Source organism: Thermobia domestica, chromosome 12 (assembly GCF_964235325.1).
Source record: "Thermobia domestica chromosome 12, izTheDome1.hap1.1, whole genome shotgun sequence".
In the NCBI taxonomy this organism is placed as follows: domain Eukaryota; kingdom Metazoa; phylum Arthropoda; class Insecta; order Zygentoma; family Lepismatidae; genus Thermobia; species Thermobia domestica.
Window position 1 is genome coordinate 145,802,719 of NC_137465.1, and position 23,882 is coordinate 145,826,600.

Sequence of the window (23,882 nt, forward strand, 5' to 3'; positions counted from 1 at the left end):
TAAATAAACTGAATTTTGGATCGGTGATTTCAATAACCAAAACATCACCGATGGCTACCCCGCGCAGACACGCCACAGTCTGGGATGTCGTTAATTTCCCTCATCTAATTAAACTAAGAAAAGAAACGAAAATACTTAAGGGGACTAGGGGTCGACATCCGGGTACGCTATATTTAGTAGCAGTTAATTTAATCGGATAGTCCGAACTGAGTTATATGAACACTGCACAATAAATAAATAAGGTAAGCAACAAAACAAAAAAAAAAAAATCTCGGAGAGGCTATGAATGCTAAAGATACAAATGACCGAAACCTGTACTTTTCGATGATCACAGGATATAGCAGTTGGTTTTCTTAATTATCATTTCCGTCATCCTTTAGAAGTAATTCCCATATGATACTACTCTATCTATTGAAAGGCTTAAGATCTGGGGCTGTTATTATGAGGTACATAAATGCAAAGTGACACACAATTCCCAACTATAATTTACATTCAAGTAGCAAACTCGGTTGGATGAATGCACTGGTGTAGAAGTCTAAACGCGAGAGATATTTTTTTTTTCTTCGTAAACACATTCGTATTTTCACTATATAAAATTCACTAGGCCTATTCATTTAACTATAGGGGTCATCATCTCGTTCACATTATATATCATATTATTAACATTTCATTACATTCATTCATTATATACTAATTTTCGCACGAAATAATATTTTATAAACACCCTATTTCGTACATTTTCACGCAGGCCATACACATATTTACATTACGCAGTAATAAATATATATATATATAATTATCACAATCTATCACGCTCAAACCACCACACGATCACATTCATCGAACCACGTACTCTTTATTTCGAAGCACCCAAATTGTATTTACTTTGCAGGTTTAAAAAAAAAATCATACATGTATTTACGGAAAGTTAAATTGTCAACGATTAATCGATTTCTGATTTGTTGATAAAACTGAAGCAACAATGGAATTTTCTACAGCCACGGGAAAGAAAAAGAATTTAATACTACATTTTTAAACAAACAGTAACAGCATATGGGTTTTACTTCTATTAAGAAAATAGGTGTTCTTTATTTCAGCGGATTATTCATTAACTACTGGACCTAGCAAGCTGAAATTTTCAGTACAGTAAGATCTCATGCTATTTTATACGAAGGTATACTCATCCGAACCGAAAACCATGTCCACGGGAAGTAATTTGAGAATAACTGTCCAAAATCAAACAATCTAAATCACTAAGTCATGCGATGTCGTACTGTCAACAAACAATTGACTACCGAAAACTGACGCTATAGCGCTGTAGTGGAGGCATAATTTACCGTGTACTGAAATGTATACTTGTACTCATTAATCAGAAATTTAATATTTACTCTGGTTTATTTATGTTAGCAAAATGGTACTAAATTAAAGCATATTTATACACTGTCCAAATCGAAAATTCACACACTCACACAAAACTACTAACTACATACACCACTGTTAGTACTATACATAAAGACAACTAACTAAACTAAACATGCACCATTTAGTTACATGCATGTTGACGAAAATAACCTAACACATTAGATTTAAAATACATTACTCCCTCGTCGATATATACAGTCGGCTCTATTTAAGTTAAAGGGGCAAAATGAGAAAGGTAAACACTAGGTCCAATTGACCTGACCAATTGTTTACATAATGATTACCAAAAGTTGATGCCCTGGGGGCACCTTAACGAGGTTTATGGAGGGACCCTTCCCCTGAAAGGGGAAAAGGCCCTAAAACGAACAATAACTAACCCATTCCCCCGCTAGAACTGGTTCAATTTGGAAAAGGGGATAGGAGCCCTTTTAAGCTAACTTAAGCTGCCATTATTATTATTCACTTTACAACCATCAAACCTACGTACATGCGATTACTGAATAAATAATAGAAAGTCACATTTAATTAATACACGAACAACATGCACCAAACAGGTCGTAATTTCCCTAATCCCTACTTGAGTTTGAAATAAAAAAAAAGTAAAGTCACTCTTTCACTGTTGTCTATTCTCGATAGGCAGCAAACATGGCTTCCGAGCAAACAGAACTGGAATTTATTTCACTGAATTGCAGCTTCTTTACCAAAATTTGCGGATTTTTCGGGCTCCTATTCTCTTGTAAATCTTTAACTATTGGATTACATTATATGTTACCTTAGTTGTCCTTGGAAATTGGAATTCTTCCCGAAAAATATGTAGCACAAAATTCACAAGCTGCTCCTTGTAGGGTTTCTTCGATTGTTCTGATAACATTGCGCCGAAAAAGCCAGAGGTAAGAGAATTCCTCCAATCAGAACGAAACTTTAGCCGCGGAAATTACAAAGCAAATAGAAATTTGGCAAATCCAGATATAACCGGATCTGAAAGTGACTATGGACTAGTGAGAGGGGGTGAGGGAAAGATTAGGTACCTGGCCAAAATCTACATTGGTCTGAAATTAAGGAAATTTATATCCAATAACGGAACTATGTTCCGGTATGACGTCAGAATGGTAAACCTTGTAACTATTCAAGTTATATATCCGTAAATAGGATTTACACTTAATCAAAATATAAATAAATATATTATACAGTGGGAATATGGTTACTAACAAAACCTTTGGGTTTATTATATTTAATTCGAAGTAAAGAGAGTAAGTAAATTGTGTAACTAAACCGAAATTGAAAAAAAAAAATTACTAGGTACAGGGTGCGTAAAAAAAATTGCCATTACTTTCAACTGTAATGGTATATTACAATCTCTGTTGATCTTTCAAGGTGTCTGCCGGTTTTGTTCACAAAATGTCACATCTTCTCTTCTTTTTCTAAAAAGCACTTCTAAGCTAGTCACGTACAGAAAAGAAATCTACAAACAGAATTTGTCTAGAAAGAAATATCAAAGGATCAAAGAAGATTTCGAAGAAGTTAAGAAGGTATTTCTTCTTCCAAGCCGACTTCATGCTAACATAAGAGAGCATTCTTTGAGCGGCGAACAATCAATAAATAAACCAGACACCCAATAAAAGAAGTGTTAGAATTATTAATTGTTCCCTTTTTACGCATATATCCATTTTTTAAAGGAAATATTCTATCTGGAGCTGACATAACACTAAATTGAAATGCAACGCGCGGACCTTTTAATAAATAATAATGCTTGACTCACAGTGATTGGAAACGTTTAGAACTGATACCGCCTCTACTTAGTGGTAGACAGTAGGTTAGCTTGAACGAGCTGAAGAAGAAACCTCGTTGAACACTGCACGTACCGCAAAGTGAAGATATTATATAGGACAGGGGGAGTGCGTTCCGAGTCGCATCGTCAGCTCCCCAACTACTTTCCGAACATGTTTCATTGTAATGTAAAAAAAATCATACAAAACTATTTTCGTAATACAAAACATAGCTTCCATCCAAAAAAATGTCTGTATCCCCTCCCGAAGAAATAAAAGCTGGTAGCGTCATCGGCAGGGTCTTGCAAATGCAACGATAGTATGAACTTTTGATCTGATGTTACTGTGCAGAGTTGTCAGTTGTAGGGACATTAATATATTTTTGCTAATCGTAGGGACAAATTTTGTAAATTGTTAGTAAACGCATTTTTTTAAAAAAATGAAACTTAATAAATTAAAACAAAGTGCAATTACTCCACATACTCTTAACATTCATTGGCCAACATCATCGTGCTTCATAAATCATGACAAATTCTAATTTACCTAAGCTACCAACCCTGGTTTTGCTCGATTCAGATTCCAACTTCTGAGAAGAAGGAAGAAAAATACCGTAGAATTTGAGTTAACGTCGATTGTGACGAACTTCATCTATGTTTCATAACACTAAAACAAAGATGAAAAACATCATTTCGGATAGAGTTTTTTTTTATTCAGAGCTGCGTTAGTTATATATCCCTCTCTGAAGCCACAACAAAGAGGCTGTAGAACTTTTGATGCAACTGATCAGTGCATATCTCTCCATCAAGAGATTCGAATCCAGTTATAAGGAAAAAGAATTATATATGAAATATATTCTAGTCTTTCAATGTTTTCAAAAAAGAAAGAAAGAAAGAAAGAAAGAAAAGAAAAGAAAAGAAAACATCAGCATGCATAGAGAATTTCTGGTGAGTAAAAATTACATATTACGTAATTTTATGTTGTGTTGCATTGGATCACAGAATATACGATACTTTTTAACTCTTCATTTAAGTTCCGACTCTGCTTGATCGTTTGAAGAACGTGCTCTGCTCCATTTTAACTAACGGCTTGAATTTTATTTGGAACCCCATTGGGGCATGAAGTTTTAAAATAAATGTTATCAGCTCCTTTAAATTTGCTTCGGGATTATCTATGGCAACATAAAGACTTAAAATAATGTTTGCCAAAGTGAGTCATCTAAAGTGGTTTAATTTTCCCGATGATCGATATAACAAGTTATTGGGGGGGGGGGAAGTATCAGGAAACTGCATTACATACTTCATACAAGTACTTCTGTCCTGTACTCAAATCACTACAGTTGACAGAATGTAGTACACACTCTATTTATTCGTATTTTATGGTCGGCGAATTGTCACACTCTTGTATTTGCTTTCCCAATGGACCAGCAAAAGCTGTCGGACCTGTTGCTTGTCTATCAATATGTTGGAAGACATGTCGAAGTAAGCCGTTAGTTAAAAATGGAGCAGAGCATGTTCTCCAAACTATCAAGCTGAGTCGGTACTTAAATAAAGAGTTAAAAAGTATCATAGATCCTGTGATCCAATGCAATTCATTTTTTGCACACCCAGAGAACATTCTGTTGTGCATGTTATGTGATAATCGTCTTTTTGTTAGAGCATTTGCTCTTAGACGGATTTTGAATGCTAAACCTAAAGATCACAAACATATTTGGCTATTCAAAGTACCAAAGCTTAAATTTGACGCTGATGAATGCACCGATTTGATCAAGTGGCAAGAAAATGACATTACTTCTCCTCCAATAGCACAGCACTTGAACGTTAAAAATATTAAAATTGTCATAATGAACTGTTCAGAGAAGGAGAATATATATATGTAGCAATCAAGTATAACCTCTACAGCTAAGTCATGTAGTTATCCTTCTCATTCACTGCTAAATTCTTCATTGTGAGTGATGTTGTGCGCATGAGTGTGTGTGTGTTCATGGTTATATAGTGGTGCTTTTATTTGAAATGCAGTGTGTACCTCATTGTTCGAAAATTTCTTCCTTGCTATGACAATAATTCTATGTAATGTATATTTGTGAGCAAAAGTTGTCCTATTTGTGTGTCATCAACGAAAGATTAGTTTTTGAAAGCCAGGATCTCCTGCTTCAAAATAGCAACATTTCATTCTTATGTATACAAAGAAAGATTTTTAATGTTTTAAACTCTAAACTTTCACTCATTAAAATTGGTACACACTTTTTGCATGACTCTCTTTTTACAATACATCATCAGATCGATATGACTTCTCTACCATTAAAATTGACTTAACTCATTGCCTTATTTTCAGATAAAATTTTTGCATGCTGTTTGGTCAATATTCATAATTTACAAAATCATGCGTTTTGTAAAGTATGTTTAGGGCTTCCACATTACATAGTAAGCAGAAATTTAAATCGAAAAACACCATATAACAATGAAAGAAAATAGGGCAGAAACAAATCCATTTGGCTGTGTTTTGTCTTCTATGGTGGAATCCTCACGAAACGAGGCAACATAGACAAACCAAAGCACCAGCGGGAAAAATCATACAATGGTAAGCATAAAGCAATGGGAACAAAACTGCATAATACAGCTTCACTTTGAGAGAACGTGCTCATTAAGGGATTACAAGTACAAGGTTACAACCACCTGTGGATTGCTCCGTGTTGATTAATTTCGATTTACACAGTTGCCGCCAAACAACCCATTACTCGCTTACATATCCACGTGTAATGAAGGTAAAGCTATTTCACTTGTAGATGAATAACAATGCAACACTGAATATGATTTAACCATGCACTGCACAATGAACAGTAACAAAGGGACATTTTATAGTCTAACACAGTGAGAAAAAAATGGAAGAGTGTCTTATTGAATTCATGTTTTGTTTCTAAAATGGATTTTGGCTTTTATGCACTACAGCCTCAAATAAGAGGTATTAATTTGGAACGAATATAGAGATGCAGTTGTTGAACCAAAACTAGGTCTTGGATTGCATCCACCACAAGACATAAGTATCAGTAACAGTGTGTATACAGCAATAGTAAGAAGCGCTTACATTGTTACATTAATGACGAACAAATGACCTGTGATCTGATGATTTCTATTGGTAAAAATTTAGATTTGTAAAAAACACTGTCATCTACTTTATTTCAGATATGGCTGTCTGTCTATAAAACTTATGAAAGCACGCTTATCCTCGTTGTATAAGTTCAAAAGTTGGTCACGATTTCGCAGGAGAAAGGGGAAAGAACTTTTGGAACAAATTGTCGGTGAATATATGCGGTGTAATCTATATGTAAGACTAAACCGTGTGCAAAAAGAATAATAAGGTTCAAAACTGCAATATACAGTAGTCACTACCCAATGTCATATGGATGATACGATACGTACGTCCAAGATGAACGGGAAAACGGATCAATGTTCTAGTGACATAATAAAGTTTTTCACTTGGCATGCTAAGTTTTTTTATTTAATACATAAGTTGAAGACAATAAAATATATCAAAATTCTAGAAAGTGAACCAAATAAATAAATGATATCAAAATTGTGGAAAGTGTTTCAAATAAATAAAGGGTACTGAAAGTTTAGAAAGTAACACAAATAAGTAAAGGATAATAAACTCTTAAAAAGTGAGTAAAATAAATAAAGGAAACTTTTAGGCAACGAACCAAATAAAGGATTTTAAAATTTTAAAAAACAAGTCAAACAAATATAGGGTACCATATGAAATCCGAACCACATAAATTGCTACCAGGATTGGAAGCCGGGTCTTCTACGTCGAAGGTAAGTTTTCTAGCCATTCAGCTACAGGAATGCTCAAAAATTGTAGAGAGTAACAGTGTAGTGCACTCATATTGCTCTTATAATTTCAATTTATGTATTATAATTTATCTGTTACTTTCTACCATATATAAAATTATGCAAAGAGCAATTATGATATAGAATTCAGGTTTCTTTTAATCGTAAATTAGCGAATTACTTTATGATTTTAACTAGCTATCTCCTAATAATTTTGGTAGCTCTGTGAAAGAAAAATCCATAGAAAATACGTAATAAGTTAAACGTTTGCAGGTATTGCATCTTCTAAGCAATATATGAAAAAAATTTTTTTTTTCAACATTTCATCTGATTATTATGCCAATGGATTATATGGTACCAGAAGCAACAAATGCTACAAGTAATGTATTTTATCGATGCACCATTGACGCTTGGAAAAGAAAGTTCCGGGTTTCAGCCAAAAAAAAAAAAAAAAAAGCTGCTAATTTTATTTCTTTAAACAATAATTTATCCTATATTCCCTGTGACTATGTGGATAGCGTATGTGTTGTTGGCGTGGAAGATATGATTTCGATTTCCACTGGACGTTTATGTGGTTCGTATTCCAAGTTAAACTGTAGGTCTATGTCACATGTAGCCTCACTCCTGAAAGGGACGCTAAACTTTTAATTCAATAATTTATCCTAGATTTTGATATATTCAATCTATGATGTAAACTTGACCTCCACATTCTTCCGTAAATTTACTTCATATAAAGGCTTGAGAAATAAAATAATATGATCTTGCCAAGATGTAGTAAATTCGTTTTTCATAATATATTCGCGAACTGTCAGTAACTCTTATATATAAAATTGAAGATAATTTACAACTAATAATTAGCGTTCATTTATTTTGCCTATTTTGTACGTTACTTCCAGAGAATATTCTGATTAAAGAACTCATAATTTAGTTATCACATTCATTGTCTTTTTTTAACTCAAGGTATTGAAATATTCTTTGTGAGAGAATCTAATTTATGGAACCCACTGGAAAAATTTTCCCAGTGAGGAATAATTTTATTTAGATATTCATAAAAGTAAAGCTGTAAATATGGCAGTCTACATAGGAAAATCCAGAAGGAAATTTTGTTCTCAATTTTGAAGTTTTCAACAAGCAACTACTATAACGTAATTATAATTTTCATTAAACTAAGTAAAATTTATTCATACGACTAATTTACATATTATTAAATTACTGATTTAGTATACCCAATATATTAGCAAACTTACTAATTACCCTTTTTCTAAAACTAATATATTTTGAAGTTACTAATAAAAATGAAATAAACTTTTGTTTACAAACGTGGTTACATTTTATTCCAACGTGAAAATATAATTTCAAACTACAAAGTCTCCGCCACACCAAAGGAAAACTGATATTCGTACATATTACAGAGCATAGCTGTGACCCATTTTATAACTTTCTTAAGTACATTCGTACGCAGATGGTCCAAATCCATGCTAGAAATAGCATTTTCATACACGTAATAGCTATTAGGATTACGAATCATCTTTTATCTCTCTTTTTACCTTTGTGTTTATACGGCATCTGCAGATTTCAATCATCTGTTACACAATATACCAGTTCTTAGTTCTTTTCCTTCTTCCAGTGGCAGCTCTTTAAGGGCGATTTAAAGGGACAGGTTTTGGCGATAGATGTCACTAGTCTTCTTTCTCTGTAATCTATTTTTTACCTTTCACGAAAATTTACAATTTCTCTTACAAATTTCAACATACATACCTCAAGTATTTAGGGAAGGAACTTCATAACGTATCGAAGGCAACAATCCGTGCCAATTTTTTATTTAGAATTTTCTTCATTGTTGAATCAATTCCATTGTTAATTAGGATATCCATTCCAACAATCAAGCCATTTCAACAATAAAGAAAATTCTAACTAAAAAATCGACACGGATTGTTGTCTTTGACAGGTTATGAAGTTTTTTCTCTAGAAATTTAGTCTGTAGGCTGTGTTCGTAGTTTGATGCAAATTTTCCTAATCTATGGAATTTCCGTAGGCAAATTTAGCAAAATGGGAAAAAGAGAATTTTTACATTAAAACATGAAAATCCAGGGAAATTGTCTCGCAAACTGATTGGCCAATATAAATGGTTTAATTTTTCTTTATTTTATTTAAACAAACCAATACAATAGCAAAGGTGTGCGTGCTCAAAGTAGCATAATTTCCATCTATTGCTGGTTTGATGTATTTGTGTGTATTTCTTGTAGAAGAAAGTAAAGGAAAAAATAGAAGCAAAAACAAATTACATAAAGAATGGTGTTAAAAATAAAACAGTAGAAGCTGTCATTGTTGATCTCGCCCAAACATGCTCTTTTTCTCTCTATAAGAACATAAAATGAATATTATTTTGAGAATGAACATTTTAGAGCTTCATTCCTCGTTCAACACAACATGTTCGGTGTGTGTCATAGGAGTGTGGTAGTGTTAGTGAATAATCATGGGACGTAAATTGTTGATGATTTAAAAGATAACTATAACTATATGCCAATATTAAACACCAGAGCATAATGCAAATTAAAATTAAACCACGTAATTGGGGAAAAAGACAGCAATACTTGAGGTCAAAAATTAAGCTTCCCAATCACTGTTAGTGTAACCGGAACTTTGATATCTTTGTAAATTTTATGTTTTGTTAATTGTATAAAGCGTATGTATCAATAAATCGATTTTTCTTCAAAGGAAACGAATGTTGGTTCCAGTGCACCTTAGAACAATCGCAAACGGGAAAAAGGTCTCGCAATGCCACAAAAGATAAGATTTTAGAACTGTCTTAAGACGAGAAACAATTTTATAAAATACAGTTCAAAATAGTGGTTAGAGGATGAAAGGTTCAAAGGTTGACTTAAGCTAGTGTAGAATAATAGTGAAAACTGTAGACGGTTTTTATGTAGAATAAACTTATGTTATGGAAAAAAGCGAAATAGAAAAACATTCTCAAGTCAAAAAATACATCTGTAAAATCTTAAAGCAATGTAAAGTTCCACTTTCTAAGATTTTTTCCTTTCTTGAAAACAAATAAAATACACAAGGCAAAAGAAGCAGAAATTGTCTTGACGGCATTTATGAGAGAGCATGATATTCCTTGTGTACAAACGCATTAGAATGTAAATTGTGTAAAATTAATGTTTGAAATGAGATAATCAAAACAGAAGACTTAGTTATTTCTATTTCTGCTTACTATATAACATTTGAATTTCTCATTACCCTTTCACAAATCAACAGCGGACATCGGAAGAAAATTATGAATTTGCGTTTCCTTTTTAAGTTCATTATAAATTGTGTGGAATCATTACTGTTGAAGCATTATTATTATTCTTTTACTATTTTGGTTGACATTTCATTTAATATAGTTAAATTAATCGTATCGCATGCATTTTGTCACAGGAATTGGACAATCGACAAACTAGAGAAATTTTGATAAGAAAAGGGAAAATTTCGTGTCAGTCGAAGGACATTTTCCCAAAGAAAACTACGAATACTGTCTGTAGGTTGACATTTGTAAGAAAAGTAAATTTTCGTAAAAGGTAAAAAAAAATGCACTAGAGAGATATGAAGACTATAGTGACATCTATCGAGAAAACTTATCTCTTTAAACTAATCTTAAGGAAGTCGAATCGGTAAAAAAAAAAAAAAAAAAGCTCTATAGCAACAAGTTAAGGGACGAAAGTTTCATATAGCCTCGGAAATCTATTTACAAGAATTAATCCATTAGGTAAACATTTTTCCTGTAGCTTACACGAAAATAAATAAATTTTTCATGTGTGATTTTCCTCAAGAACCGCCACTTCTTCTTTCATGTCATTCGTTATGTCTGTTAAATCCATGGAAATTTTATATTCGTTTACTGATAATGTGAAGAATACAGTCTACTCAATTTATATACTGTGCATGTTAGTGTCTGCTAACCAAATGTAACAAAATCGTACTTTCCTGTGTACTGACCACTAGGAAGATCTAGGTTCACTCCTTAAATTTCAACTTTCGAAGACGATCTAAGATTTTGTGGTCAAGAATATAGCTATTTATCTTTTTCTATATTTATCTTTTTCGTTTTGTATAAAGTAACATAATGGATCACAAATACTAATATTGCAACTTTCATATAAAGTCAGTAATTATACAGCAAAGCACTGGACAAGAGGCCGAATATTTACTTACCACAGGATGTTTGTCAATGACGAGCACTCAAGTTTCTGAAAAAGAAAAAAACAATCGAAATTAATTTTCCTCGAAATATTTATTGATTTCCTTTCATCTTTGTACTGATAATATAAAAATAGTACTGTAGAAATAAGTTTTTTTTTAAAAAAAAAAAACAAATTTCCTCTTCCCTAGATGAAAGGTGCTCAAAGATTATTTTACAGGTACCTACAGTTTATATCCTGCTATTAATCCCTTTATCTCTTAGACTAAAACATATGGGTAATAGATAAATCAATATATTTACAAGAAAACATAACAAATAGTTATGTTAATTCCATGTAATTACGAAACTGAAAAGGGTCTGGCAATTTGAAAATTTTCTTAGATAAGTGAACTTATTAATTTATATTGATTCATAACTTACGCTGAATTCTCGTTGGAAGGAGGTATCATTTTCTCGTTTTAGTTTCTTTTCAGAATCTTTTTTGATGTGTTAAATATCTTTTTGCAACGCGGACATACAATTTAATGAGACAAAAGAATGCACTGGAACAAAGGTCGAGCTTGGAAATACCAAGCACGTTCAAGTGAATCCATAGTTTTTGTTTTTACAAGTTTAAAATCGAATCCAAAGATGGAGTATCGCACGCAGTAGGAACTGACAACTATGTCCTTTTTACTGGTTGGTGAGACTCATTTAGCGTGCAAGTTCGGAGACTGTTACACATAACAGCGTTTTTAGTGAAGGAGGAAATAAACCAATTCAAATTTAGAGACGACTTCAGTCACAATACGATGATGAGACACTCAGCCGTAAGAAGACATTTAAATGGTGTAAAGGTAGTGCATCTTCCATTGAATCGTGTAAAGGTAGTACATCTGCTACTAATGATTCCGGTCTTTGTGGATCTCAACCTACAGCAGTCATTCTTGGAAATATTCAGCACGTTGAGCAGCACACCATTGACCAGCGTCGCACAATTTGTCGTGAAGTTGCAAAAGTGGTGCTAGCGGTCCTAGGTTCGACTCCGGATGGGAACACTCGGTCTAAAACATGTAACAGCTTTCTCAGGGCAATCATCCTCAGTGAGGTTTCCTTGGTTTCCCTTATTTACACCACGCAAATGCCGGGATGTGCCTATCATAATGGTTCTAGGTCATTTCCTTTCTTCCTCTCCAATCTATTCAAGTGATTTCTACTTGTTTCGATCACTAAAATAATTCCTCTGAGGACAACATTTATACAGTGATCACGAGTGAAGTAGACTATCCTGTAATAGTTTAGACGTATTGACAAATCTTTCATTGCCGAAGACTTCCAGGCATGAGTTAACCGTGGGACAATTTAATTTCATCTTAAATTTTCGGTCCATATTTCATACAGTCTCGGTGCTGAAAAAGGACATTAAACTTCACTAAACCACAATTTATTCTTTCTCCCGCCATGTAGTAGAGAACGTAATTACTATAGCTTCATTTTCAAATTTTCCTGAGATGCATCTCGACCAATACACACAAGCAATTACACATTGTATTACAAATATAATCAGCCAGATCAAATAATCTCTATTGCAATGTATGTCTTCTAAACATATAGCATGTCTTCTAAACAATGTTATTTATAAACCAAACATTAGTTCAAATAGCTGTATTTTCTAGTCTCATCGTATTGAGGGAAGAAATAATTGACAATTAACTCTTGATGTTAATTACAAAGCTTCTAATTGATTATCATAGAATCTAATCCTGCATTAGTGCGTAATTAGAACTCTAATTAATGAGGATCGCATACAAATGTTATGAGCATACACATGACTTGAACTTCGGATTTGAATTTGACCGTAGATGGTAAATGTTATGATTGTGATAAGGTTATTGTGATGCAACTAATTATAGTTACAACGTGGTTCCTACCTTTCATGAGGAATTAGACGTCAAAATTTCCAAACAAACTTCAATTTATTTTGCAAATTCATAATATCAGTTAATTACGATTTGATCGTAAGTGTATGGAGATTAATTAAGGTTTAGAAGCAATTATTGTAATTTGAATACATACAATTAATTTCGTCAGATATGAAGACAAACCCCATAGATTTTGATAAAATAATTTTGAATTTCGTTATTTTAAAGTTTCCATTCTGAATTCACATGTAAAATACGCTAATAATACTAATTACCATATAATTAGGTACTCTTTAGCTATAGAAATGAACTAGTCATACTGACGCATGAGGCTTCTATGTTGCAACATGCACTTTGATATGTATTATTATTGAGTGAAACCGTCTGAAAAGAACTGCAAACTTTACCTTCTAAATTCAGTACATTTGTTATGTGAAAACGGGAAGTAAAGTAAAAGTGAATTGCAAAAATTATGTACATACTGGAGTACGAAAGAAACACACCTGAAGAGACCGCAGAATACTACAGGACAGAGCTGATGTTGAGAAAAAGTAAAGTGTTTTAGAAAACATCAGGTTCTGCATTACGCTACATTATGCAGCAAACTTATTAGAAAAGAAAAGAAAAAGAGCAGTCAAGCAGAAAAGTAAATACCACTAAGTTCAATAGAACGCAGTGTCTGCAGTAATACTGTATTCATGGCAGAGCTGGATAGTGAAGCAGTAAAGATAAGACTAGGAGTATTACATCATGATTCGCTGCTATGGATGTGTGGTATGGACTTCGAGGTGTAATAAAGATACTAAAGCGTATTTTATTGCAATGTATTGACCATGAAGTAGGATACTTGCGAAATAATGGAGTGGGGTTACTTCCTGACACGAAGTCAAAACATCGTTGATTAATATATTTTTCAGCACTGAGCCCATATTTAGATACTGTTGGTTAAAGTGGGACCTAAACAACTCTGCGTTAATGTCCGAAATGTTTTCTCCATCCGAGATCGAACCGAAGCCTTTTGGATAAAAAACACTCAAGCTATTAAGTCAGCCAGAATAATCATCTGTAGAACAGTTGTTCACTGAAATGAGGTTAAAGACTTATTGCAATATGGATAGCAAAGCGCTTCCAATCTTGTGGCGGTCTTACGCCAGGGATACTTTAAAAACGACAATATGAGATGCTATGTTCGAAGACTATTAGACAATGATAAAGACAATTGTTGACTGGTTTGGTACATTGAGCAGAACAATATTAACACTTATGTAAATGTTAAAACATAGAATGAGAGCCACGACGACATGTTCTTAGCTTCTCTAGCTAGCAAATTGCTAGAAGAATGACTGTTAACCGTTATGTATTGAAAAATTAGCTTCACACATTCACAACCATGATTGGAACATTGGTGGGTCTATGAGCTGTTGATATTGTTGTCTCACTACTTGCTATTTAAATAAGGCTACTGAACGAATTCATACATAAAGAACTTTTTTACGTCTCCAGAATTGACATAGGAATGCACAAGTGTCTTTTTGTGCTTAAAACGTTCGAACAGATGTTATCGCTCGCTTTCATGTACAAAACTGTGCGTCAGCGGAAGCTGCTTTGTTTTTCAGAATTCATCTTAGGATACGTACTAAAAGAGTTAAAGATTTAGTAGACCGTTAGATCGGGGAAACCATTACATTTAGATTCCGGTATATGAAGTATACATATCTGCACATCGGACTAGAAATATGGCGATCATTATTGATCTATAGGAGATTGACAATTCTTTTCAGCACCGACCCTATGCGAGACGGATTCTGCTATTTAAACTGGGATCTGAACAATCACATAGAGTTTTTCTTAGATTTAGAACCTCACTGCGAATCGAGATTGAAATTATGCTCATATATCTCAGACCACGTAATTAACTTCATTATGAAGAGGAACCTAACGATCTTGCAATAAATATCATATTGACATTATTGATTTAAACATCATAGCTGTTAATATATTTCTATCTTATTAGCAGGTTTGTTGGTTCAAGAATTTCTAACAAATAAAATAAGCCATAGGAAAATGGACAACTTCAATATTCTCTATCCCATCGTTACTTTATCGATCATATTAAGTGAATTTGATGTACGAATTTGGGAATAACAATAATATTTCTACACTTTTAGGCATCTATGGCCATTTTAGTTTGTTAAGTATGAGGAATGACATCCCTTGGGGATCACGCTACAAGGGAAAGTGGAAAAGGAAGAAAGCGGCCTGGCACCTTTATGCTAGATATCGTTCCGAGTGTGAATGAGGAAATCCCAGAAAAATCCTCACTCAGGATGGCTGTCCTCAAAAGGTTACATCTTGACCGAGTGTCTTCATCAGGAATCGAACCCGGGACCTCTTCTTCAGAGAATTTAAATAAATTTATTGGCCCTTTCGAACCAAATCCAGGAATATATTTTCGTTTTAAAACCTGTTATTAGACTTCGGTTATTCTTTATCAAAGAATTTTCAAATTATTTTATAGTCAATTTGCAACAATATAATTTACTCTTTATGTATAAAATAAGGAAAGATTAAAATACCTTCAGATAAAGAACTGAGCACAAGGAAAATAGAGTTAATAAATCAAAGGAAAACAAACGTGACTAATTATGACATTTCGTTGTCACTGGTTTTCTTTGACATTATTTCTTCTTTATCTAATTCTTGTTTGCCTTCAGCTTGTATTCCAGCTTTACCAACAACAAAGTAGGTCCTTAGCACGTTGAAAAGCCATCTAATGGATCAAGGTCTTAGGAGATTTTTCTATCAATCTTAGAGGGAGAGAAAGAGAGAGAAGACCAGAAGACTTTTGCAAGTAGAAGGGAGAGGAGAAGAAAAGGAAAAGAAGAAGAGAACAACAAGTGATGATGATGAATTGCTGTGAAGACCCTGCAGAGGAAACTCGGCCACTTACTTTCTCCCACCCGCGACATCTGCTCGGAAACTTGTTTCTTTAGAGAAGTCCAAGAAGGTTGGGTTTTCCCCGGCTATCTTCTGACAGTATCGTAATTGGTTTTTGGAGAACTCCTACAACAAGAATGTAGTAGCATGCGGAAAAGACTGGGAACTAACTACTTCTAAAAATCAAAAGGAATCTACTAATGGAATGGAAAAAAAGAAAGCGGAGCCTCTTGAAAAAAAAAAAAAAAAAACAAGTACTTGTTGAGGACAGCAGGTCAACAATGATGCGTTTCCTATAGAAGCCTTAATTATTTCTCTATTAAATAGAATAAAACACATCATATTCATCCTTCATTTGTTTTATTGTTTTAAAAAATCAGTCTCATTGATGGTGTGTAACACATCTAATTTTGATTACAGTTAGGATAGTGGTAGCACCTTCACAAAACTTAGTTAGCATGTGTAATATTATGATGTGCAGATTTGGTTTCCACATTATTAGCCATCAAAGTTGGGATTTCAGCCTATTTTTTAACTAAGACTAAACCGCAAATTTAATAGCCAATATAAGGAATGAAAGACATTCAATCGTAATATATCCTATAACAATCAATTTACAACCATATCAAATTTGATCCCTAGTTATTGATAATTGAAACGTTATGTAAATGCAGTGTGTATTTATAATTAACTCAGCTAAATATAGTAAATAGTAATTGACAATGAAACGTTACGTACATGCAAGATGCAGTCTGTATTTATAGTAAACTCTGCTAAAGATAATAAAGAGTTATTGACAATTGAAAACTTAAGTGAGTGTAGTGTGCACTGATAGCAAACATTTGCTAAATAATTTTTGCACTTTAGAGAAACTTTATTATAACATTTCTCAACTAGTGCAAATATGAAGCTTCAGATATTCAACCTGAGTCAATCTCTTACATTTACGAAGAGACATATCTCAAAAATGTTTATTTCCCATTAATGATTTTTATTGTTAACAAAAGTGTGTCTTAAGTCATCAAATAGTGATCTGCATGCATTCAAGATTTGATCTCACTCATTATTGGCAGGTCACATGCCGCAACTGAGAAGTTCACACATTCCACGGTCTTCCGTTTTGTCTTCACGAACGATTTTTCTGTTTTGATATTGTCCATGAATCGTAGCCTCTATAGCCTCCTTCCTGTTTCCTGCCATTATATCCTCTAGTACGTCCCTCATGATACAGTTCTTCTTAGCTAATGTCTCAACCAGTTTTCATTACTCTTTTCAATAATATCTACAAGTGATATTTTCTCCCCATCATTTCTAATACTCTCTCTAGTTTTCCGCTTCAACTAATTCTCTTCATTCTTCTCCATATCCACATTTCAAAAGCTTTCAATTCTTTTTTATCAATTTTGCATAATGTCCATATTTCTGACCCATACAGTACAATATTCTATACGAAACATTTTATGAGTCTTTTTCTCCACTTTTTATTCTGGATCCTACAAAACAGATTTTCCTTCCTCTTAAAGGCTTCTTTCGACATTCCTATCCTAGCTTCTATTTCACGTTCATACTTCACATCATCACTAATAATACTATCTAAGTATCGAAAAATATTCAACTGTTTTATTTCTCGCATTTTATTCTATATTTGGCACCGACCGCTTCTTTCCAATCACCACGACTTTTGTTTATTCTAACATATATTTCTATCCCATATTCTTCAAAAGCAATTCCTCAAGTTGTCTAATATACTGACTTTCCTTCTAAATTCTGCCATAAGTGCCATATCATCTACAAACCGTATACATCAAATCATTCTATCTCCTACTGAAATGCTGTCTTTATTATACAGGCTCTTTTCACTATATCTTTTAAATAGATATTAAATAATGTTGATGAGAGACAGCATCAAGCTCGAACTTCACTTCAAATTGCATTCTCCTCTGTCATTTCCTCCCCTATTCTAACACTTACTTGTTGCTTCATATATAAGTTTCTTATAAGTCTTTGATCTTTCCATTCCAATCCAACCTTATTTAGAACTCCCAACAATAATTCCAAATTACTTCGATCAAAAGTTTTTCTAGATCAATAAATACAATATACATCTCTTTCTCTTTTTCTATAAACCTTTCATCGATCATACTTAATAATCCAATTGCATCCCTTGTACCTTTATCGAAAAATGAAATGAAATGAAATCTTTGATTTTTACGTCCCACGATTATGTCTGTTAGGCTAAAGGAGACGGTGATGATGAGTAATGAATGAAATGGTGGAATGAAGAAAGTGGGAGGAAACGGGAGAACCACGATGAAACCCACGCACGCGGTGTTTGTCCAACTCAAAGCTCACTTGGCGGGGGCTGAGATCGAACCCGGGATCCAAACACCAGAGGTGAACGCTCACCACTGAGCCACCGCGGCCCCTTACCTTTATCGATCCTGAACAGAACAGTTTCCCCTAAACTTTTTCATTTGTTCTTTCATATAACCCTTTGTTCAGTATTACAAGCAAAAATTTTGCTGCATGCGATATCAAACTAATATAATATTTCTATAACCCTCACATCTCTCTGGGTTCGATTTCTTAGCCATTGGTGTCATGATACTCAGAAGTTTCTCTGTCACTCATCTGTTTCACATATTTCATTGCATAATTGGAACAATTCTTCCTTGATTTGTTTCCCATATTCTTAGTGAATTCGATTGGTATATTATATATCATGCTTGCCTTTCCATTAATAATGTCAAATATAGCATTTTCAAACTCATCCTGAAGAATACTAAACCTTTGTCACCCTTTCGCATTGAATTTTCTACTTCGATATTTAGACCACACGATCTATCACTACTTTCACAAAAGTCCTCAATATATTCTTTCCATTCTTCTAATACTTCACTTCTCTCGCTGATTACCTTCCCATTTTTATTTTCTTTTGCCATCGCAATGTCCCTTTGTTTGATCCGAGGTTCTAAAGATTTCACATCTTTGTTCATTTCCTTAAATTTTCCAACTCTTTCTAATGTCCTCGTATCTTCTATGTCCTCATATCGTATGCAGTTTTTCTGGTGTTTTTCAGGAACACTTTGTATGTGTAGAAACACAGGAGGAAGACTTCTTTAAGCTTGAATCGCTCTTAAGGAATAACAAGTAACAAAAGTGTTATTTTTCTAGTTTTCCATATCCTACGAAACTAATAAAACAAAACTATATTTGGAGATGCCCTGGGACGTACCCATTATCTGTTTTTCTTAATAACCGTGATCAACCTTCTTTACAGGGGATCAAGTTCCGCCTTTTCTCTTTTTGATGTGAGAAAGAATTATTATAGTATATTAGAAAAAAACGAATATTAGAAATTTATGGTAATTGATGTTACATTCTTGACGATGGCGGAAAGACAAAAAAAAAAAAAATGGAGGACTCACTCTCAGGGGAAATGTCATTTTTCATGTTTTAGGGGAGAAAGAAAGAGAGAGAAAGAGGAAAGAAAGAGAGAGAGAGGAAGAAGGAGAGCATTGTGTCCCTTGTAATTATTTTTCCCTCTCCTAGTAACAGTCAGCCATCTTGGAATAGAGAAGAAAGTTGACAAACTTCATCATGAGGTTGAAAATTAAAGTAGGCTACAGGCGTCAGATTAGCTCTTTCCCATCCTCACAAAACCATCACTACCCACTGGGGGAAGGAAGGCGGAGAATAGAAGTGGGAAATAAGCACAAAATAACGAAGTCATAAAATTGAGTTTTTGACGACTTTTTTCACTTTTGCAGCAACAATACATAATAATATTTTTTATTCAGTTCTCATGGTTTTTCTTCCTTTTTTTCTGTTTCTATTTTCCTTCTTGGCTCTCAAATCATCCATTTGCTTTCCACAGAAAGGAAACAAGCTTTGGCATAAAACTGCGCATTTTTTAAAGAAAGCAACGAAATCAATAGTACTTTAATAACTTCTAATAAATGTAATATTTCTCTCCCTTTGCCTACAAGTAACTTTATTTAATACAGCAAGTTCATATTTTAGTATCTAAGTATTATCAACTCTCCTCAAGATTGTATAAAGATGACAATGTGAACAACATAGTATAGAATTATAAACAAAATTCAAGATAGCAAAAGAATGCTTCACAGTCAAAAGGTTTCCTGTCAAACTTTTTCCAAATATTTTCTTCCCAATTTTGCTGCGAAGAATTGGTGGAGCGACAATGTGAGAGAAAACGGGAGTAGCTCGAGAGATCTTTTTGGGGTGTTCCAGGGAAGTGTTCTAGGACCTCTGCGAATTCTGCTTGACATGGATGATCTTCCTTCCTTCCTTTCTTTACCACCTACGAACATTCGTCTCTTTGTTGACGACTGTAAAATTTTCCATAAAATCTCTTCCATAGACAATGCCCTACGACTTGAACAGATCCTCGCTAAATTTGCTTAGTGGTGTGCAACTTTGAATGTAAAACTGAACTCTCAAAAATGCTTTACCCTTAGTATTTCTTCGCAGAAAAATAACATTTATCATAGATATTGTATAACTAAAATTATTGAAAGAGTTACAACACATAAAGACCTCTTAGTATTATTCGACGAGAAACTTAAATTCGCTGATCACACCAATGCTACTGTGAAGATGCTATGATAATACTGGTATCCTTTATAGATTTACTGAAATTCGTGATCTCAAATCATTTATTATTTTCTTCAAAGCTTTTGTATCTCCTAAAATTGAATATTGCTCACCGATATGGAATATGGCCTGTGCTTCAAACTGATCCCGCTTCGATTCTGTTCTTAACTCTTTCCTTGCCATTGCCAAACAAAGAATTCCTTCAGTGCGTAGTCTTAATAAAGCACAGTTTCTAATTAAGCTTAACATACAGATCCCCATACTCGACGCACGGTGGCAGACTTGCTACTTCTCCTTAAAAATATTAATCGAAAAATTGATTCTCAATTATTGGTTTCTATTATCAACTTTCGTGTACCTTCTCGCCTTACTTGCAGCCATAAACTACTAACATATGTAACACCCAGACTATCAATTATACAACGTTCTTTATACTTCAGACTGGCATCATTGTTTAATAATTTATCTTCAGATATTGATATTTTTGATTCTGAATATCAATTTAGAAGCAAACTAAAGTCTCTGCAAATGTGGCCTTTATTTTTTAAATATACATATATTGTTGTTGTTTTCCGTATGCACTTTGTTACATTATTTCAGTGTAAAATGAACTTGGATCTGAATCTGAAACATTTATTAATAAAAAAACCGGCGGACGCGATGTTATCCACCACAAACTTACATAGTTGAGGATCAAACCACGGACCCCGTGCACCAGAGATATTCACTCTACTATGTTTTCCAATTTTCTCTTCCTATCTCTGTTCAGGACTATTCGACTCAGTGCGGACGTGAATATAGAAACAGTGAGAACAGTTAAAATTCCACCCACACTACTACAGAGGTTTATGAAGAATGTTCCGATCTATTGCAAAACCGCCAATGGTAGTTCAATAACATCAACGAAACCGTACACCAATCTTATCATCTTACAGCTAATAAAATCTACACTCTTCTTATCACTCATATTCAAAGAAACATTGACTTTCCTAGTACAGTTTTCTTAAGAAGTCAGCTTGCAGAATATTATGGCACATACTGCAAGTCGTTCCAATGGCATTTAAAAACTAAGTAAACAGTTACCCAGTCGAGAAATGTTTTCTTATGGCATTCCAAAACATTAAGCATGGTCAATACTCAACTGTACCTGCCAGCACGAGAGAGTAGGATAGCTTTATTACAAATAGACAAGCCGTTCCTTTGTACCTAAATTGCAAGCTTGTCTGCAGACATGATACTTCGATCACAGCTAATGTCATTAATGCTTTCTTTCACTGTTTAGAGCTCGAGGTGTCAATACACGTGTTTCTTGCGGCTGCAGGTATTCATTGCTGTGATGTTATTTTTGATATCCTATAGGGCTTGGTCGCAAAAGATATGATTGAAACTTACTCCATCAACAACCTATACAGCGATGTGTCTGCTTGTAGGCTACAATTCAACTTAGTATCGCTTTAAACAACCATAATAGAAATCGGAATGTTATATGGAAAAACATCAATGTTTCCTACCTCAACTCCAAACAACGCTCAACCTAGTATTTTATGATCAATAATGTTTGCAAATCATTGAAAAAATTTTACGATATAGGTATTTTAAGCAGTAGTGTATGCACCTACTGTAACACTATGTATACTGTAGCTAATAAGATTTACGTCTATCCAAATATGCTAGATCTGAAGATCTTTTGTGATTTAATTAGTAAAATGTGCTCTTTAATTTCAAGTTTTACAATAACATAAACCATCTTGTGCTCTCATTTTAATTTGTTTCTGACATCTAAAAGCAATTCTGTTGTCTGGTTCATTGTGCAGCCCATCATGTTTCGTTTATGTACAAACAGGTTTATAACTTTATTTTACACAAAAGAATATCAAATAAAAGGCAGCTCTATCTCTACTGGACGAAAAACAAAACATTTTGCAAACTATTCAACTGTTCTCACAGAGTAATTGTAAACCACAAGTAAATTATAAGAGAGAAAAAAACCTAATCTAGCATTAATATACAATTCTAAACTCAAATGTAATTATAAGAAAAATAATAACAACGTAACTTGACTACCCCTTGCAGGCGCTTTGTGCTTATGTACTGATTTTGTTTATTTCTTTATTTTAAATTCCTCTTTAAACATTTTATTTATTTACTCTTCATGTACTAATGTACTTTTGTTCCTTACTTTTAAATAAAGCATTTTTAAAAATGCATGCTAGTGGTTGGCGTTCATTATTCGCTAACGTGAGGTCTCGGGTCCGAATCAGGTTGCCAGTTATCTTGATTGAGCTTTTGTCCAACCTCTTAATTTCACCAGACGAATCAGGGAATGGTACTTTTAAATACGTCCTAGCCGACTTCCTTCCAATTCCTTTCCCATTGTTGTTATATGGCTTGTTAATTGTTAATTCTTCCTTGTAATTACTGAGCATTCTGTGTATGGATACGTGCTAGTGAATAAATAAGAAATAAACTGTGCTGTAGACAACGAAGATGATTACTCAATTCCATGTATGGAATATTTGGAGGGGCATTTTGTTAGTAAAGCTACATAGCCTTTCTTATAGGCAACCAACATCTCATTGTTACGGTGCAGGTTGCATACACACTAGGCAATGTTATTGCTTTGAAACAGGATACGAACAGCAATCGTTACCTACCTGTCCATATTGCAGCAAACAGAAGTCAAGAATTCCCTTTCGTTCAAGAATCGTCCTGTGGAATATTGGGCGTGCGTATTAACAATACAATCTAATAAGACCCACTGCATGATCCTCCTAAGGTAAATTAGTAATTTTGAAAGACAGTCGCTATTGAAGACAGACCATAGGAGGACCCAGGGCGGAGGTAAGCCATACACTTACTAGACTTTGGTACACACAAGAGGTGATATAATCATCAGCACGCTGCTGAAGCTCTCTACCCTCCTTCGCAAATTTACTCTGGTACCCCCAGTCACAGACTAGGTGAACTTTTGAGCCGCATTGTAACGAAAATAGAACGAGAAAATAATTCATGGAACCACCAGAGATTGACCCTGGGCCGCTGCCTTATTTGTAGCTGGATGTTTTACGGACAGTATCACAGCACCACTGAATTTTTGAAATCGAATTGGAAAGAGTATAGAATAAGAAAATATTTGCAGTTTTCAACGGATAATGTACATTTCTTAGTTATCTTAGCCAATGGTTAATTACATATTTTAATAATCTATAGTATTTGTCCACAACAACAT

General features: G+C 33.9%; 1 protein-coding gene across 1 annotated transcript in view; it reads right to left on the reverse strand.

The window, feature by feature from the left end:
* The window catches only part of LOC145666712 (putative G-protein coupled receptor No9), a 601,808-nt gene that overhangs the window by 464,575 nt on the left and 113,351 nt on the right, over positions 1–23,882 (reverse strand). Inside the window, exon 2 of the mRNA XM_081734226.1 lies at positions 11,210–11,244. The gene's annotated coding sequence lies outside the window, so the exon portion shown is untranslated. The remainder of the gene's footprint in view (positions 1–11,209; positions 11,245–23,882) is intronic.